At 40.0% G+C, this 18,818-nt stretch overlaps 1 pseudogene; it reads right to left on the minus strand.

Annotated features, from left to right (window-relative positions):
- Positions 1–89: 89 nt before the first annotated feature.
- LOC124964991 (protein SDA1 homolog) lies at positions 90–2,418 on the minus strand (annotated as a pseudogene).
- Positions 2,419–18,818: the final 16,400 nt, after the last annotated feature.

Raw genomic sequence — 18,818 nt, forward strand, 5'->3', positions numbered from 1 at the left:
TAATCTAAGCACACATTCATGATTCACTACTTTTCATAGTAATGACACAAGCTTGTCATTCTCCTTGAAATGGAAAACTTGCTTGGAAGTTACTTCATCCTTTGCCTCTTTTTCAAAAGTGCATCTGGTAGCACCAGCTGCTTTTCTGGGAAGAAACACTTGCTTTTTGACTGGACATTCTGGCTACATTGCATCACCATGAAGTTCCGCTTTTTCTTCTCTTTATTTGTGGAACTAGAAAATGGATTCATTTTGGTTTTTTTTCCTCACAAATTCCTTTCAGTCTGTCTTTTTAGCCATAGCAGTTGCTAGCCTTGTCTCCTTGTCAGACTTTGGCTTTTTATGAAGGCATCCAGTGTTCCAAAGAGAAAGTAATTCACCCCTGGGCTCCTCATCACTGTCATGAATGTATTTTCTTTTTTGTTTTTGTGGTGCTGGGGGTTGAACCCAGGGCCTTGTGCTTGTGAGGCAAGCACTCTACCTACTGAGCTATCTCCCCAGCCCTTTGTATTTTGGTTTTGGGGCTTTCCCAAGGACAGCGTCAACTCAACTGCAGCTTTGGCTTTCCTCTCCTCGATGAGCATGGTGGTGTTCAGCTTTTTGGAAATTTCTTGTTCTTCAGCAGAGTGGTGCACATCAACCCATTCACCATCAGCATCCTCCTCACTGAGAGTGGTACTTTCCCATCCATCTTCACCATTTTCAGTTTTCTCTTCTTTCTCAATTTCTAGAACCTCTGCTCCTGGAATGTAATCTTCAGCATCCAATTTACCATATTCTTGAACTCTCACTTCAACAGAGGCTTCTGTAGGTTTACGCCGGAATTTCTTCTGCAACATCCGAGGGTTCCGTGTTTGGAAGAGCTGACACAGAGTTCTAGCAGACATCATTACATTCTTATCTTTTGTGTCTTATGTCCAGGTCTGGGAGGAGTTCTTCAGTTATAGCTAGGGAACATCGAGCTGTTATCTCCCTTACAGCATTGATTCCTACTGCCATAGCTTCCCCAGAGTTCTTGTCAGTAATACAGTTCTTGGCCACAGTCATGAGCAATGACTGAATGCTCTCTGGGGGTACTCAGTGATGAGAGGTTTGGGCAGCAAACAGAAGGACCTTTTTTTTTTTTTTTAACTTCTCTCTGGTGAGGCTGCTGAAACCTTTGCACACAGGGATAAGAGTTGAAGAGAAAAAGCTCATGAATTCCCACCAGTCTGGAGATGGGATTCATGAGGATCATCTTCACTTCAAGTCTTTCCTTAGAGCTCTCTAGCTGCTTTAGTATTTTCCTGCAAACTCTTGGGGATCATGAATCAAGTGAATAGCTAAAAAGTTAAACATCTCTGGCTTTTTTCTCCTCCTCCTCCTCCTCCTCCTCCTCCTCCTCCTCCTCCTTCTCCTTCTTCTTCTTCTTCTTTCTCCTCCTTCTCCTTCTTCTCCTTCTCCTTCTCCTCCTTCTCCTCCTCCTCCTCCTCTTCCTCCTTCTCCTGTTCCTCCTCCTTCTCCTCCTCCTCCTCCTCTTTCTTCTCCTGCTTCTCCTCCTTCTCCTCCTTCTCCTCCTCCTTCTCCTCCTCCTCCTCCTCCTCCTCCTCCTCCTCCTCCTCCTCCTCCTCCTCCTCCTCCTCCTCTTCCTCCTTCTTCTTCTTCATTTCTTGAGTATTTTCATTGCTTTTTCCAGCCTTGTCTTGTTCTTGGAGCTCTTCTTCCCTGTGGCATAGTGCACTAGCAGGTCTCTTGCTGTGGGACGTTCACCCTCAGATTCTGAGTCACTGTCCTGTTTCTCACCTTCATCTTTCCCAAGGAAAAATGTCAAAGCAGCAAAAAATGTATTGTGATAATTTTAACAGTTGTGGCATCATTCCAGATGTTCCTTCTGTAGAGTTCTATCATCATGTCCAAAGATATCTTGGCTGAAGTTGCATTGCTGTCTCTAAACATGGTACTCATAAAATTCTGCAAAACTATATTCACTTTATTGTTCTTATGTTTTGCATTTATATTCTTGAGATCAGTTACAATATTTGTGTATAAAGTCTTTCGCAGAAGCTTATCATGGCAACACAAAAGTTCAAAGAAAGATTCCAGTAAACTTGATGGATTGATGAGATTCTTATTTCTCAGCAAGATCAAAACTTTGCAAAATGTCATTTGAAGATCTGGATCCAAGACAGTATGATGGTAGGAGAGAAGACCTTTCAGCTCTGGAGGAAAGTCACTTAGATGTCCTGGGTAGCAGCAGCCAATCTGTGCCATAAACATCATCAGCTCCAGCTCTCCTGGGTTTATTTGGTTGTACCACATTGGATTTATAATGATTATACTGCTAAACTCCTCATCAATGTAGTCCAGTAAGTCCAGCTTGATCAGACTCTGTAACTGCAGCAGGTTGTTGGATAGCTGCTTGTTGTCTCTGCTGGACATGTTGGCTGTAGACTGGCTTCCTAGGCAGCAGTTACAAGAAGGTTCACACAGCCCCTGGCAGCCGGGCAGTCCCAGCTATGGCCTGGACTCCTGCACATGTACTTTTTTCTTAACCACACTATTGTGGTCAAAGTCTGATATAAAATCTGATAATAACCTAAATAATATCTGTTCACTAAATTGGTAGAAAGCCATTGTTAAGTTAATCTTGATGTATGTGTTCTGTTGTTTTAGTGAGCTGTCATTTACCCCAGCAATGTTCAAAGTGATTAGAGTTACGAGATGGCTTCTTACAATGTTCAGATTCCACTTCTTCATTCCTCTTCCCCCAGTAATTGGTTCACCCATAGATTTAAAAACTGAACCATCTGTGACATACTCATCAGAGTTTGTTACATTGGCAATTGGGTCTCTTCCTGAGAGGTTTTGACCAATGTCAGGAGAGGCTCTCTAAGCCAGACAGGCCCAAGACAGAGAATCCATGCTGATTTATATTTTTGCTCTGATTCAATTGTCCATTGCATGCAAACATTCCCTGTCTGACTCTTCCACTCTGGGTGACTCAGGTCACCTTTCCTTGTCTATTTTCTTTGCCTACACCCCAAGATGTTTTCTCCTGTTGATCTTAGCAAACCGTTCTTAGACATTTCCCCACTCACTTCTAGATCCTCCTCCATTTTGTCCCTTATTCCTAGAATCTAATTTTTGATTCAGGCATCTGAAAGCTTTATACTGAAGTTGAAGTTCATTTAGTCCCAAACAAGAGGCTAGAGGAAAGCTGAGTCCCTTTCTACACCAAGGAACATAAGTTATCAGGAGGGTGGAGGTCTATAATGATCTCACCTGCCTTTCAGAATATAAATATACTCAGGCCCAAGAAATTTCTTATTTTGACTGAGTGTATTGCATAGATAGGAAAGTCAAAATAAAAGCAGGCCATCCTCTGAAGCTTTCTGAAAAGACTCTGTCATTCCCTTTTCTATGGATGAATTTTTCTGATGTGGCAAATAGCATGTACCCCCCACCCACCCACCTACACACAGGGTAGGGTCCTCAGGCAGCCATTTAAAAATACAGACTGCTGAATGTACAAGCAACCATGGTCACAGGCCACAGCAGTGCCAGGGCTTGATTCTTTCTCTTGATAAAAACAAATTTGGGGCCACTCAGACCACCTCACGCCTCGCTGATACCAACTTAGTGCAACATTGGGTCATTCCTTCATTCTTTCATGCCTCTTGGCCTAAAGTCCCTACATGTCTAGAAGATTTCCTCTGGCAATACCAGGAAGATGCAGGAATACCCACAGAAGGAAACCCAGGCTTTCCTGAGAGAAACACACAGACAAGGACCTACCCCCAACACACACATTGAAAACAAAACCATAATAACAAGGTGAAAAGTAGCCATACGTGGTACTATAACACATCACATTCCTTCTGCCTTGAATGCATGTTAAAAAAACTCCAAAAAAGGTACACAGGAACCAGTTCTCACTACCTGGATCTTACTCTTTGTTCTTCTTTCTAGTTTTCCTTTCTCACCCTATTTCTCTTTGCTCAGTATTCTTTTTTTTTTTTTTCCAGACTGTTTTACTGTGGGTCCCTGTACTCGGCCTCATTCATTCATTCATTCATTGCTTACTATGTCAGGTACTGTTCTAGGTGCTGGAGATAGAGCCATGAATGAAACCAAAGACCCCTGACCCTGCGGAGCTTTTGTTCTATAGGGGGAGGTGGAGCGGAAAAATCAAAATAACAAATAAGAGAATTTCAGGTAATGTTAAGAGCTGTGAAGGATGTGGGCAGTGTGGTGGGAGTAGGAAAGGGGTAGGCCTCTTTAGATAGGGTACAAAGTCTCCTAAAAGAGATTCAAATTTAGCTCAGAACTGAATTATATGGAAAGGTTTAGCTAAGGGGAAAACATTCCTAATAGTCCAAGGGCCTTGCAATAAGAACCAGTGTAGAAGGTCGAAGGAAGGGAAAGAAAGGCAGTGTAGCTAGAACTTGAAGTACGAGAATGGGTGGGAAGACATGAAGTCAGACTTGCAGGGCCAGATCACAGCAGGCCTGGTGGTGGAGGTGTCTGAATTTTATTCTAAATGCAATGGAAAGCCAGGTCCTAGCAAGTTAATGAATCATTTTTCCAGAGCATTGATATCCATAGTTTAGATCCTTTGAATTCTCCATAGACTGGTCCTATAAAGATTCTGTGACAGTGGGGTATACGTGGAAGACATATTACATAAGAGAGTGTGAGACACCAAGCACAGATGACAGATGCAGAGACTGCTTCACAAGACATCTTTGTCCTCTTCCATCTTTCTGACACCTTAAAAGCTATCCTGTTCCTCACATACTTAGGCCATCTGTTCCTTGGGTCTTTTTGATAAATTCATCATTTGCTTCTTGATTTTTATCTGTTTTTATCCCCCAATTGTTAATATAAGTGCTTTTGAGGGGATAAGTACATTCTTTCATATTTTTCTGTATGTTGCCAGGAAAAAGGCCAAGAAAATCTGTTATTCTAAACCATAGATTCCCATCCACTAGAGAGTGATGATTCAGAACAAAGCTGCAGTTTAGTTACTGCAGTGACATGCAAGCCACAGCACATCACCACTGCATCTGTAATATTTGTACTTTATTCCCCTTTAGTACTATGAAATTTCTAATCATTATTAACATAGCCCAAAAGGTTTTCCAATAATATCCAACCAAAAAAATGACTCCAATTAATAGCATTTCTCAGTAAATTCCATTATAGTTGGGATAAAAAACATATATACAAAGGATTCATATGACTTAAAATTACCCAATTTTACATCATGTGTTGCTGTAACTCACAGTGCATCATAGTACATGTGAAAATCCCACGGTAATCAATTCAATTAAAATGCCTCTTCACCCAAATTAGGTTGCCAATTAAATAAATTCTCCTAAATAAGGACTGTACCTAAGGTAGATGAGATTGATCCTTCCACATTGGTATTCTCCAGTTGCATTATAGTATTCTCACCACTTTTCTTTTCAAACACCAATAAAAAGAATGCAGTCTACATGTTTCTATTTAAGAGACAACAAAATCAGTTATCAATATTGAAGCAAACAGCTGTATCAAATTCCACATCGTGTGTGTTTGTTTTTTTTTTTTTTTTTTTTTTTTTGTGTGTGTGTGTGTGTGTGAACTTCAGTCAGTACTTTAATTTCCCTGAAAAGAAATACACAGAATCAGGGTTTTCCAAAGCATTTCCTTTTAGGCACGTTACTTGCAGAAGTAGGATTACCTTTTCTAGTTTTACCCAAGCAGGCAAGACATTGCTGATATGCCAGTTTTCACACCACCCAGTCTGTGTAGATTTCATTCTAGCAACATGCCTCTGCAATTCCTTTTGTCCTCAACCAAACTCCTCTATCCAAAATTTATAGTTAGCTGGGTTCTGCAAAAGTTTGGTTTCTATCTACCTCCCTTCCCATGGGGTTCACCATCAAGAAGGAGGATTCCAGCATCTTCTGGAATGTACATGTGGAGTATGGCCATCTTGAGCAAGAAAAGGAAAAATCATGTCAGCTTTCTGTCACTGGGATGAGATACATGAGATAATCAACTTAAAAGGTAGAAAGGTTTACTTTGGCTCATGGTTTCAATCTATGGTGATTCAACCATGTTGCTTTGGGCCAGTGGTGGCACAGTAAGTACATCATGGTGGGAGTACATGATAGAGGAGGATGGTCACCTCGTGATGGCTAAAAAGTGAAAAAGAAAATGGAAGAGGCTCAGGGCCTAGCACCTCCTTCAAGGGCATACCCTCAGTGGCCTAACTTCCTTCCACTAGACCTCACCACTAACAGTTCTACCATCTCCCAATAGTGCCACAGCCTAGCAACCAAGCATTCAGCACTTGGACCTTTAGGGAGCATTTAAGATCCAAACCACAGCAGCATCTACATTTTAAAACTTATTTAAAAATTGCATGTGCCCATGTCATGTTAAAAGTTATATAGTTCGTGTTTTATTCTGAAAGGAAATATATCAAACAAGTTAATCTTAAGTAAGTTTAAATTTAGCAGTTTATCTCTATCTTAATGAATGCCTAAATCCTGTTAGCGGCATGCATTCAATTGACTCAAGCTTTCTTCTTCTTTAATATAGCCTAACCGTTGGCTGAAATGCCCTAATCTGCAGAAACAACTCCCATATTTGAAACAGAAAAGGCTCTGAGGAGATTAGAATCACATTATCATTCATTTTACCAGATGACACAGCAGGAAGAAAAGAACTATTTCAGTTAAACTAATTCCTCATTGTCACACTTAAAACATTAATCCTCAAGCTAAGGCAGACATACATTAAAATTCAGAATTGCACCTCCGGTCTCCTTTAGGAGAAATTAATTTTTGTTCCATGAAATGCAGCCAGTGTCCAATCTCATACATCAATTGTGTTTATTGAGTGTCTATGGGATGACAGGTGCTGTGCTGAGTGATGGAGACACAAAGGTGAGTGAATAAGACATGCTTTCTTCCTTTCAGAACCCTGGTGCCAAGTGGGAGAGTTAGGACAGTGAGGTAAATCACAGGATGTCAGTGTCACCATGTGCTGTCTGTAAGTTACCCCTAAGCATTGAAACTTTTTAAGTTACCGCAAATTTCCTCTACAGTCCTGCAAACTGTGTGTGTGGGAGGTGGGGCACAAACATGTACTTTAAAAAACAGTTGACTCTCAAACAACTTTACTTGTTCAAAGATGATTTACCTTGTTGTCATGCAGCATGTGAACCCCCAAAGTCCCAGTTAGATGGGAATCTGCACTCTTAAAGAAGCTTACTAGCTACAACTGTTAAACAAGCATCTATTTTATCTTTCCTCTCTTGCTCTGGCTCCATACTACCTGCCAAGTCACTCTAAAGGGCCCCTCTCTCACTCCTGCTTAAGGAAGCTCTTTTGAGAACACTAGTGCCTGTGCACTGGGGACTATTTTTCAATGCTTCCCCAACTGCCACTTTTCCAGGCTAGGATAGACTATGGTACAGCAAGGTCAGATGCCAAAGTTTATTTCTTGCTTCCACAACATCTAATAAAGAAAATTCTCCAGGGTAACTGTTTTCCATGTAATAACTCAGCAATTTAGGCTAAGGGAGATTCCTGTCTACAGCTATCTCATCAGAAGCAGGAAACCTCCCTGGTCAACCAAGCAGGGCTAAAAGAGATAGTGTAATGGTTACTCACCAACTCTTTGCTTCAGAATGCAAATGGTCAGAACTAAACACCATAGTTCTGCTTAAGGGCAAGAGGACCAAAAACGCAGAGAGATCTTCTGTATGTATGAAAGTGGAGCGAAGCAGATTTTGGTGAATACTGGTAATATCTATTTGACAGGTCATTTACTGGGTTGTAGGAAAGGGTAAAAACAATGGTCCTCTTTCTAATCATTTCATTGTTTTGGTACCTGATCCTCAAATGAATGCTACTTATACCCAGAAACTCAAAGATGTTTTCATGAGTAAGCTCTATCATTTGGTTCTGATTTCTATTTCTATAAGGATATCAACCTAGCCCAATGGTGGGAGAAAATGTTAAATGATCACCCACAGATGCTGCAACAAAGGTAGCCTATTCCATTTTCTACTTATTCAATGAATTTCAGTCACCTTGACCCTAATTTCCATCCTTCTGACTTAGATGCAATTTTAGACACTTTTTCAAAGCTCTTTTTGGATTAAAAAAAATCTTATTTAGGATTAATTATGGGAGTGTCAGGGTTTGGGTTTTTCTGGTTCTTGTTTTTGTTTTTTGCTATATTTAAGATTCAACCCAGGGCCTCACACTTGCTAGATAAGTGCTCTACCACTGAGCTTTTTGTTTAAGAACTGAAATTCTACTACTCACATCTCTTCAGGGATTCCAAATTGAGGAATATGCACATAAGAACAATAACCACATGGAAAATAAAAATCTTTTTTAAAACTGATAAGTAAACACCACAATTTCTCCCAGTGCAGGGATCTACTTCTATCATTTCTGTCCTGGGTAACGGAAGAGTCCAGAACAGACCAGATGCAACATACACACATAGCGCATAAGCAGAGATTGGGTGTTCTCTGTCCCACTGGGCTGTAAAAAGGGACCATCAGCTTAGAGACTCTACCCTCTGGTAAAACGTGGCTGGTAATTACACTGAGCTTTGAGCACTTGATTAACCAACTCCTCCTCTCTCTGGAAGGAAGGAAGGAAGGCAGCTCTGGGACTGGTGGAAATGCCTCCTCCACCAGGGGCTGAGGTGGAAATGGGGGAAGAGCTGGCTGGGAGTTCTCCGACTCCCCTTCCCTCTTACCTGAGTGCCTTGCCCATCTTCATCTTTGCCTCGAATGCTATTCCTCTTTGACCAAGCCCAGCTGTCCTTTTCCAGGGGTTATGCCCATTCCACTTCATGACAAGATTCTCCTGACACAACAGTCGAGGATGGTGTCCTCACTCCGCCACACCTGCTGGTAGAGAAACAAACTGTAGGCTTATAACTGCATGTTTATGTAAATAAGGTCCTTCTTTCTAACACAAAGTTTGCTGTACACTGACACAGGCATCCGTATGAACTTTCTTCTTCCCACGCATGGATTTCTCATCATGAACCTTACTACTAAAAATTCCTGGCAAATTTGCCACAAGGAGTAGCCTATAGTTAGATTCCACTGCTGAGCTACCATCTCATTAACATATTTGCTATAAAACAGCACAGAATTTATTCATAATTATGAAAAAAATACTTTGGTGGTGAGGAAACTCCTTCTGAAGAGTTGGATGTGAAATAAACAGTACAGGAAGAGAAACTTTGAATGGAACAAAATTACTCAAAATCTTTCAGGGTCTCTACTAACCTCTCCCAATGTCACTTAGTTATACATTGTTATTTCTTCCATTCACTGTCACATCTGCAAGTCTGAATAAGTCTCTATGCCAGAAATATCAGCTTATTTAGGTAGTTCCCTGTTAGATTAATATAGATTTTTATTTCCAACCACTATTGCTGTTTATTAAGTAGCTTTGTCAACAACATTTTAGGACAGAGCATACAATTCCTCAAAACATTCTCATTGCTACAGAATCTTTACAAGGGGAAGAGACTGAGGCAATTGAAAAACAGAAGTTGTGGTTACAGATACTTCACCACAGAAGATGGCAAGTAAGGACATGAAAAGATGCTCTATAGCATTAGTCACTAGGGAAATACAAATGAACTACAATGAGAGAGAACCATACACCCACAGAATAGTTCACATTTTTAAAAACTATGCTGAGTGTTGTTGAGGCTGTGGATCAACTTCATTTGTACCCAGTGTGGAATTGTACAATTCCACTGGTAGGAATTGTAAAGTAGTGCAGCCACTTTGCAAGACAATAGGCTGTTTCTTGAAAAAGTGAACTACACTTCTATCATTTGATCAGATCCAACCATCCAACTCCTAGTTATATGCCCCCCCCAATTGAAAATATATGTCCATATGAAGACTTACGTGTGAATAGTCATAAAGCTTTATTTGTAATAGCTTCAATCTGGACACCATTCTAGTTTCCATCAGCAGAAAATGGATAAACAGATTGAAAACTAGTCATACAATGCGAGAATACTTGGCAATGAAAAGGAATGAATTGCTGCCATGTGCAACAATATCGATAAACCTCAAAATAATTATGCTCAATGAGAGAAGACAGATTTTTTTTAAAGGTTAGGTCTAGTATGATGTCATTTATATAACAGTCTAGAAACTGTGAACAAACTACTACAAAGACAGGATGCCAATCAGTGTTGCCTGGAGATGAGGATGGGGTGGGGCAAGGCAGGGAGAAAGGGTTTATAAGGGTATGTTAGGAAATGTTTAAAGATAATTAATATGCCCATGATGGTTTCATAAGTGTATACATGTGTCAAAACCTACCAAGTTTTATACTTCACATGCATATGCAGTTTATTATGCCAATTATATCTCACAAAGTTGTTATTTAATCAGACTTTTATATGGTGGTTTTTGCACCGACTAAAGATGAAAGAACTGACTTGCATCTTTTCATTAAGTTAAATTATTCTTTGGCAGCTCTCCTAAAAGTTCAGGTCAGCAGACAGGAGAAGTGAGTGCTCTGGGTTACCTGTCGCTCCACTGTGCTATTATCTGTTGGTTTGTTCATAGTTTCTCTAAAGATTTCCTTCCAAAAAGGCCAGGCTTAGAAAAAAGGAAAATAAAACAGTGGGAAAAGCTTTTAAAATCCATTGAATCATCTGATCTTTAATGCCCCTGACTATTCCATTTTATGAATCTAAGATTATATTAATGAGGAATTTTGAAAATATACTATGTCTTTGAATTGAAGCTGCCCTCAGTTATCAAAGACCCACAGTATTCCTATTCCTAGTTTTTCTCAACAGACTTTTTTTTTGGTGGGGTGGGGGGTGTGCAAATGAAATAAATTGATAGTACACTAATCATAAGATGCATTCCAGTTTCAAACATATTCAAAAGGAAGGTTTAATATACTCAATGTCACATGTAGTCCTAGGGTTGTGGAAAGGTGTGTGCAGGGCCAGTCTTTATAATTCAAGGTGCCAGGACTGTGATCTCTGCACCAGGGTCAGTCTCAGGCATCATCTTCTTAAAGTAGAAGCAGTACCCTAAACCCCAAACTTCATACTGAGCATTGGAAACTTTTTCCTTTTCCCAGATTCCATAGAATCCCTGTTGCTGGGATTGTAGCCAGAATTCAGTTTAATTCTTAAAAATGTAAATTGATAATCATTTTTTTGTTTATTCACTCAACAGAAATTTATTGAGCTCCTTGCACTGTTTTAAGAATAAAGCAAGGAATAAGACAGATGAGGGTCCCAGATCTCATAGAGCTAATATTCTACCAAAAAATCCCAAGTTTTAAAAATAGGTACAGATGGAAAATGGTATGGATTCAGATGGTGATGAGCACAGTAAGAAAAAGCAAAACTGTTTAAGGGTGTGGAAGGTGTGGGGGCTGTTTCTGCTAAGAAATGGTGGAGGCTTTTCTGAAGGGGTGGTGAGTGATATGAATAAGTAGGTTGTGTGAAAATCTGGAGTGAGGATCCCAGGCAGAGGCACAGCAAGTGGCGCAAGGTCCGGAGGTGGACACAAGCTCTGTCTGTTGAAGGAGCATTACCATGTGGCTGTAGTGCAACAAGAAAGGAAGAGTGATCAGAGATGAAATGGAGAAGGAAGATTTTTAGACTACAGCAAGAAACTGGCATTTTATTCTAAGTGTGAAGGGAAACTATGAGGGAGGTGGAAAGTTTCTGTATCCTCCACCGAGGTATAGAAAAAAAGAAATCTGGGCACAGGTTGACATCAGCATTCTTATCTAATCTCTACTTCAAACACCCAGATTGACTCTGTTGCAACAACCACAGAATAGAAAAGTAGAGAGAACACTGAATTTATGCTAGCAATCTTAGGAAAAGGAAGAGTCACTTGACAGAGACTTAGGGGGATTTCTGCAAGACACAAAGGGGCTGTGTTGGAAAAAATGGCCATTCCTACCTGCTGTAACTAGGTTACTAGCAGGAACAACTCAGAAGAGGCCTGCAACCCAGCACAACCCACTCACTTATTTTGGAGCTAGAATTGGAGGCAAGAGGGGAGCAAGAGATGGACTGGGGACATGTCTACACCCACCCCGAAACCACTCTGGGACAATTTACCCAATACTGGAGGTTGTACCAAACAGGTTCTTCCAGTGTCACTTACTGTCATCATGCCTTTGACAAAGAAAAATGCTTGGCAAATATCTGGGGCATTGCTCTGGCTGGTTGTATAGATTCAGCCTGACATGACTTCAGCTAACATGAGTCTTAATCACCATGATTACCCCTGAGTAACAACAGTTAGCTTTCCCCACATATTTTCACAGCAGACTATAAATAGAAAAATCCATTAGAGTGTCATCAGAAATGTGTGTGAATCTTTGATATTACCTAAGATACACCAGGTACTTTCTGGCTAGAATGAAGTCACTTTTGTTCTGACCAATATATATGTCTTTCCTTCTGACCAAAATTGCAGGGATCCATCTGGTCTTCTGCTGTCCACAACCACACTTCTGTCATTTAAGTCCTCAATCTTGGATCTGTCTGCCTCTTTTCTTTGGTCTCATGGCAACTTCAGTTCTCATGTACTGGGATTAGGTTGTTTCCGAACACTGGTCTCCAACAGGCCCAATCTTGCCAAGCAAAGAATAAAGACATGGGCCAAGCTACTTCTAATTAAAAAGTAAACAAGCAATTTGAAGTTCTATTATATATGAATGAAGTTCCCAGCCACACCCACTTTTGGACCTGGCTCCTTCCACCCTATATCTAGATAGTTCGATGCTCTAAACTGGCAAAGGAAGTCTAAAATAAAATTAATGTTATATGTTCCTTCATTTGGACATCATACAAATTCTGCAAGACTCCATCTTAACTTTCCATGCAAGACAATCAAAAACTATCCTAGGCCTCCTTTTTTAAGACTGTGCAAATGGAAACATTTATAGATGATAAAAAGATAAAAGAGAAGAAGGGATTCAGTCTAGGAATCAGAAAAATATCTTCCAATGAAGTATAGCTCCTATGACAAATAATGAATTCTAGAAAATTTCTAAACTGAGTTTTCTAAACTGTTTTCTAAACTGTTTTTTTTTTTTTTTTGCAAGATTCAAAAGGAACTTAGAACTTCAAATCAGAGCCCAAAGTATGAAACATTCATGAAAAAAAGGATCTAGACAGATCAGTGGGTTGTAGAAAATTTGATAAATAGGTCTGGGTAACAAGTTTCTGAACTCTCTTGCCAACATCTTTCTGTTTGTTTGTTTGCTTTACTTGATAAATACATGTAACTTTAACCATTAATTAATTTATTTTTAGTTATTGTTTATTGTGCTGCTGGGGATTGAACCCAGGGCCTTGCACATGCTAAGCACTCTACCACTGAGCCATAGACCCAGCCCTTAACTATTAATTTTAAAAATAAGTGAATAAAATACACAAAAGTGTTAACCACATGGAATTTCCAAATCATGCAAATACAGTTTTTCCCTCTTTACTCACACTTGATTGGAGATGAGGGTTTGATAAATGATGGTCATCACAAGGCCAAACTTAGGCTTATTTACTTACCAATTGTCAAGAATGGACCCCATTTGTGGTGGGAATAATCCCTTACAGGCAATGACTTCACAACTATCACAAATTTTAAGAATTGTGAAGTAGGCTGGCTTCTATGAATAAAATGGGAAATATTGGGAAGGAAAATATATTGTGAGGATTCACTTGAGTTAATGTACAGACATATACAAAATATGTGGCACATAATGACATTCACTTCATCATATTCATCTGACTTCATTCCACTCTCTGCCAAGAGAATCACATGCACAGCCCTACTTATTACAGTTATTATCTCCACCTCATTCATTAGAATGACTTGTTTTTTCATGTTCTAAAGAAAGCCCCTGGGTTAAATCCTCACTACCAAAAAAAGAAAAAAAAAAAGAAGAATATATATATGTGTGTGTGTGTGTGTGTGTGTGTGTGTGTGTGTGTGTGCGTGCTCTTGGCTGTAGTTCTTTTTTTATTGGTGCAAATTAATTACACAGAATGGTGGGCTTCATTATGGCATACTGGTACAAGCATATAATATAATTTGATCAGTTTAACTCCCCAATGCCTCCTCTCCCCCTCCCCTCCTCTCTCCCCCTCTTCCCTTCTTCTCTACTGTTAGTCTCCCATCTACTTTCATGATGTCCTTTCGTTTCCCCTACTAGAGCCCACATATGAGAGAAAAACATGACACTTCCCTTTTTGAATCTGGCTCACTTCACTTAACATGATGCTCTCAATTCCATTCATTTTCCTGTAAATGACTCAATATTCTTCTTCATGACTGATCCATTTTTGTATGTATACCACATTTTCTTTATTCAGTTATCTCTTGACAGACAGGTAGACTGATCCATAACCTGGTTATTATGAATTGTGCTGTGATAAATACGGGTATACATGTTATCTCTAAAGTATTCTGACTTGGATTTTTTAAAATAAATATCAAGGAATAGTGCAGTTGGATCATATGAGTTTCTGATTTTGGTTTTTCGAGGTACCTCCATAATGATTTTTGTTATCTGCCACCTTCTTTCAGTGCCTTGGCAAACACCATCACTCAGATGACAAATTATTGCAAAAAAAAAAAAAAAAAAAAACCAACCCAAATCATTATGTCATCTATCCTCCTGAGGTAGGCTAGAATAACTACACTACTTGCATCCCTTTTCTGCCCATGAGGCGTCACTCTCATTTTTGTCCAATCCTTTAAGTGGAGAGAGCAATTTTTTCAAGTAGGAAGGAGATCCCAAAATTCTCCTACAGTGCCAGCTGTGTGGAAGGAACAAGGGAAACAATTCAAGAGGAAACACCTAAAAGAAGAGGTCTCTGAGTGTGGGAAGCATTTATCCGAGGCTAGCTCTGACTTTTGTTATCTTTACCCTTTGGAAATAGATTCCTTCCAGGGCGTCAGAGGAGAAAGCCTTGAGCGCCCCCTAGAGGACAGAGTGCGAGGCAGCGCTTCCCCAGGCTGCTGCGGGTGTGTTTAATAGGTGTGTCAGCCTTTCCCTAAAGGAGGCACCAGATACAGCCTCCTGGCTGCCTTAGGCGCCTCTTTCTTAGGGCACTTACCACATTGAACAATGTGTCTCAACCCATCCTTCCTTTACAAGAATGATGTCCTTGAGGGTAACAAGACTGTCCTTAGGTCTTCTCCATCCATTGTAATGGCTCCTGGTGGATGGTACGCCCTCAGCACTGTGTTTGTTATAAGAATGAAAACATCCATGGGAAATAAAAACAAAAACAAACAAAACAAAAAAATACTAAACTGCTGGATGGTCATGCTTTATCTTGCAATGCTCATTTATTTCACCTGTCTTCTTTTCTATTCTCTCCTGCATCCTTCTTATAACTAACAACTTAAGCACATGTGATATGTAATTCTCACCCTTCTATGGGACAGATACCTCTGCCTGCCTTTACTAGAGAAGAAACTGACTCTCAAACAGATGAAGTAAGTTGCTCCCATTAACAACCAGGAGGAATTAGAACAATGAAACAAAACCAGGTTTTCCTGACTTCAGATTCCATGATGAGTTAGGTCACTTTGTTTTCCTTTGGATTCTTTTGCTAGCTTCAGTTTTTGTTTGTTTGCAACTGCCTATATACACACATGCACATTGCACAATAAATTGGTAAACTGAGATAACTTTGTCTGGTTTCCTGACTTGTAAAAATGAACACTGATTGTAAAGCCAAACAAAATAACACTGGTTCTCAAACCTGATTGCACATTACAATCATCAGGAGGAATTTTTACCAACATCCAAGCCTCCCCCTGAACAATTCTGACTTAATTGGTCTAGCATTGAGGTGCATAACAGACTTTAAAGGCACCGAGAACCACTGAAACATAAAAATACAGAGAAAAAAATGTTAAATCTTTGATTACCACCACTCAGAGATAACTACCACTGCTGACATTTTGGTCATTTTCTCTTCTGTTTGCATGGAAATTCACCAAAACAAAACAAACAAACAAATAAAACATGTAATGTGGTTTCTTTGTTTGTTTGGTTTTTGCTTTCATGGTGCTGGGGATGGAACCCAGGGCTTCAAATATGCCAGACAGGTGTTCTACCATTGAGCTACACCCACAGCTAATTTATTTTTTTACCTCAACTCTCCTGTCCCCATTATATACACATTTTATACCTTTATAGTATTACATTGTGTACATGTTAATACAATCACTTAAAAGCTTCTACTGATATTTATATTTGAAGGTTTTATTCTGTTAAAATCAACACTATAGTTAACATCCTTGTACACATGGCTGTGTCCCTCAGCTTATTATAATACTATTTAATTCTCCAGTCTGATTTATGCTTCAATACAGCATTCTCTCCTCACCTAAATGAAGAGAGGAGAAGGAAGAGGGGAAAGATACAAAGACAAGTCCAAGAAACAGAAAACGTGACGCTTTTACATGTATTCTTGGCTCACTCTGGAATGATGAGTGATGGCCTCCTCTAAGCCTGTTTCCAGGCACGTCAGTGTGTGTGTGAGACCACATATCCCACTTCCTAGCCAGATTCCCCTGAAGCCTTTTTGTGGTCCAGGGTTGGGCATAACAGTGAGTGATAAGCTGTTTATCCTCTGGAAGTTGGTTCACAGCAGGTAGTCCGTTTGCCACAAGAGGTCACTAAGGGATAAAGGACCGCTGCTTCTCTAAGAAACTTCTGGGCTGAACACAATAGTTTTTAGGATATCTGTTGGCAATGGTAGGGATCATATACCAAAGTGATCTGATAGGACACCAGGGTCCTAGATTTATTGGAGACACTGCTTTGCTGCAAGATCAAAGAAGGACCTTTCTTTTCACAATCATTTCACAGCCATTGTTTTAGGAATTATCTTGCAATCCTAAAAAGGATGAGGAAAGAGAAGGGATTAATTACATAGACTTTGGGGTCATAAATACAGTGATCATGTTTCAGCTTACACTCTCTAAGCTTCCATTTCCTCATCTGGAAAATGGTAGGGAATATGATATAAATACTAGATAAGAATATAAAATGTTTGGTACATGTTTAAAGCTAATTAAATGTTCGTTGTTTTGCATCTACATTTGGTATAGGAGGGGAAATGAGTTTGGGGCATTTTAAGTTAGAGGTGCTAGTGAAACATCACAATGGAGACAACAGCAAGGGTATGTATGTTTTGTAGTTCCCACATGCGTATATATTTCATATGCATATTTCATACACATGCATATGAGAACTTCAAAACATACATAGTCATACACAGCTGATGGGAGTGTTAACTAAATAGAAAGATATTTCTCTTGTTTATGCGATCTGGCAATGTGTTTTGCGAAGGAAAAGTGTTGACATCAGTCAGGAAGCAAAATGTAGCAAAGGCCCCAAAATACAACATTTTTAGATAGGAATGTATTTCAACCTCATGAAACACGCAGTAGGCAGGCAGTCTAGGGTGCTGCTCTCTGCTGGCTTTATGGGTGCTTGACCTGTGCAGTCACATAGGGCCTCACAATCAGGAGGGTTCAAGGATTGCTGTTGCCATCTTGAAAGTCTTAGTGATTTTAATATTTGAGTTTGTGTTATAAGTAAAATCCAAAGGGACAATGGAAAACAGCATGTGTGTTTACACCTGGTGTTGACTCTGCTCTGTGAGCACAGACTTGCAGAGGACCCTTGATGCATGGGAGTGCAGGAGAGTCTCAAGGAAGGGACAGCAGGAAGGATACCGTCTGCAAAGGCCAAGCTTTCCATTCAAACCAGAGCTTGCTTCTGTTCCAGAAAGAAAGCCATGCTGTGATAAGAACATGAACAACCATCAGCACCACAGGGACGCTTCACGTCTTTTCTTCTTTGTGTCACTTTCTTGTATTAGCCACCTAACTTGAAAAGGATGACATTGGGGGGGAAAGGGAAAGATAAAGCAGCCTGCACTTCCTGTTCCTCTTTGGACTTTACTAAGTGGAAGACAGAGCGCATGAGAGAACACATGTTATCAAGAAGTAAAATAAAGCTGTTGAGTTTTGTGCAGTGTTTCTATGTGCCTGGTAAGAATGAAATACATATGCATGTGGGAACTACAAAACATAAAATGAGTCGTTTTTGTGATCCCACACACAGGTTAAATGTTCCTGTATTTGTATTCAAAATTGGCATAACGCGATGTAAAGATGAGTGGCAAAAATTCATACTGATGATTCAAATTTTAAGCTTTCTTAACATTAAACATCAAAGTACCATGAGAAATCAAAAGAGAGACCGTGGAAGAAAAAAAAAACTTTATATTTTACTATTTTTTCTTTGAGGTACTGGGGATTGAATCCAGGGGATCTCTACCACCGAGTCACAACCCCATTCCTTTTTATTTTTTATTAGGAGACACGGTTTCCTTGAGTTGCTGAGGCTGGCTTCAAACTTGTGATCCTCTCTCCTCAGCCTCCCAGGTCACTATGATAAGGCGAGTGCCACTGAACCCAGGTAATTTTACTACCTTTCTCCTTTTGGAACCAGAGCCCCACATTTTCACTGCCCCTGCAAGTTACCTTTAACTTCTGGTCGTGTCTAACTCAAGAAAATGAAATTACATCGTCTGGGTATAAAGGAATGCCTGTCCATTGTTAATTCTTCTCTGGTGTTTCTTGGTTCTGTTTCAACCCCAGTCACAGAGCAAAATGGCTAAGGAGGAAAAAGACTTCTCCTCACCACAGTTCTGCATCCACCTCCATCCTCCATCCCCACCCCCGCCCAGCCCCAGCCACACACACACCT

Source organism: Sciurus carolinensis, chromosome 14 (assembly GCF_902686445.1).
Source record: "Sciurus carolinensis chromosome 14, mSciCar1.2, whole genome shotgun sequence".
NCBI classification, from domain to species: Eukaryota; Metazoa; Chordata; class Mammalia; order Rodentia; family Sciuridae; genus Sciurus; species Sciurus carolinensis.